This window comes from Octodon degus, unplaced genomic scaffold (genome assembly GCF_000260255.1).
Source record: "Octodon degus isolate 3935 unplaced genomic scaffold, OctDeg1.0 scaffold00136, whole genome shotgun sequence".
Classification (NCBI taxonomy): Eukaryota; Metazoa; Chordata; class Mammalia; order Rodentia; family Octodontidae; genus Octodon; species Octodon degus.
Window position 1 is genome coordinate 6469805 of NW_004524712.1, and position 2126 is coordinate 6471930.

Below are 2126 nucleotides of genomic sequence, written 5' to 3' on the forward strand. Positions count from 1 at the left end.
TTGACATGGTTCCAGGCAAGACACACATGGTTCCATGTATGTCGAGAGCTTCTCTGACTATCCACCTCTGGGTCATTTTGCTATTCTCAATATGAGACAGACAGTTGCTGTGGGTGTCATCAAAGCTGTGGACAACAAGGCTGCTGGAGCTGGTAAGGTCACCAAGTCTGCTGAGAAAGCTCAGAGGGTTAAATGAATATTATCCCTAACACCTGTCACCCCAGTCTTAATCAGTGGTGGGAGACCGGCCTCAGATCTGTTTTTTTCCAATTGGCCATTTAAGTTTAATAGCAAAAGATTGGTTAATGATAACAATGTATCATAAAACCTTCAGAAGAAAAGGAGAATGTTTTGTGGACCATTTTTTTTGTGTGTGGCAGTTTTTCAGTTATTAATTTTTAAGATCAATACTGTTTAATGGAAACAACTTGACCAAATATCTGTCACAGAATTTTGAGACCTATTAAAACAAAGTTTAATGAGAAAAAAAGAAAACAACAGGAGCAACAACAAAGAACTCATTCCTGGAAGCTAGTAGTGGCCTGATTTTGAAACCAGAAAAGGATAATTAAGAAAGAAAATTACAAGCCAATCTCTTTAATAAACATGGATGCAAAAAATTCTCAATAAGGTACTGGCAAACAGACTATGATAAATCATCAAAAGGATCATACATTTTGGCCACACAGGCTTCACCTGAGCAACTCAGGGATAGTCCAACATGTGCAAATAAATAAATGCAATACATCATATAAACAGAAGCAAGGACAGATATCAACATATGATCATCTCTGTAGATGCAGAAAATTCCTTGAAAAAGTCCAACATTAGTTCACAATTGAAACCTTGAAGAAAAAGGTATAGAAGAACATGATCTCAATATGATAAAAGCCTTTTATTACAAATCTACGGCCAACAACATATTAAATGATGGAAAAGTTGAACTATCTCTCCAAAATCAGAAACAAGGCAATGATGTCCACTATTATCAGTCTTATTCAACATAGTCAAAACATTATCCATAGAAAGAAGGCAAGAGAAGCTAATAAAAAGATACACATAGAAAAGGAAGAAGTCAAACTATCATTCCATTCAGGCGACATGCTCCTTTACATAGATGATCAAAAAAATTCCAACAAAAGACTCTAAGAATTAGGAATGAAATTTAGCAATGCAGTAGGATTACAAAATCAACACACAGTAGCACTCCTGTACAATAATAATGATCTCACTAAGAAAGGAATTAGGAAAACAATACCATTCACAGTAGTTTCAATAAATTGACGTGCTTAAGAATTAACCTAATCAAGCAAGTGAAACACCTCTGCACAGAAAACTACAGTACTCAGAAAGAGGACATCAGAAAATGAAAAGGCATCACTTCGCCATGGGCAGACAAAACCAATATTGCCAAAATTGACCATACTCAATAGAAAATCTGTGATTCATCTAAATAAGTACAAAACTATAAAGAAAAAGAAGATCGTTCTCACAGAAGCCACTAGAATGATTGCCTCTGAGTTATGGGGCAGTGCACAGTTAGTGAGTTCTCACTTCTTATTGGCCCTTCTTTGGATCTGAGTACCAATGTAGCTAACATTGCTTTATTTTTAAGCATGATTTACACAGTGGTGTGGCTCATACGACCAGTTACATGCTGGGGACCTGGGGCTGCTGGGAGCTTTCTTTTTCTTTATTTCATGGTACTGGGGATTGAAAGCAGGTCTTTACCCTCTCCCACCCCCTCGGGCTGCGCCACACCACTCCGCCATACCTCCCCCACCCCTCCCGCCCAGTAGGAATTTCTGCCGACTTCCGGGAACCCCCAGACCCAGTCCTAGCCCAGGTCCGCTGAGTGTGTGGAGAGCTTCCCGCTACCCTGCACCAGTGGGACCAGTCCCTGCCCAGGCGCAGCGTGGGACGGACCCTCTCCCACCCCCTCGGGCTGCCCCCCACCACTCCGCCGTAACTCCCCCACCCCTCCTGCAGAGTAGGAATTTCTGCCAACTTCCAGGAACCCACAGACCCAGTCCTAGCCGAGGTCCGCAGCGGGAAGGAGCTGAGCACAGCAGCCAGACCTAAGCCAGACGCAGCTGGATAAGTCCAAACTCTGTAGAGCTCCACCT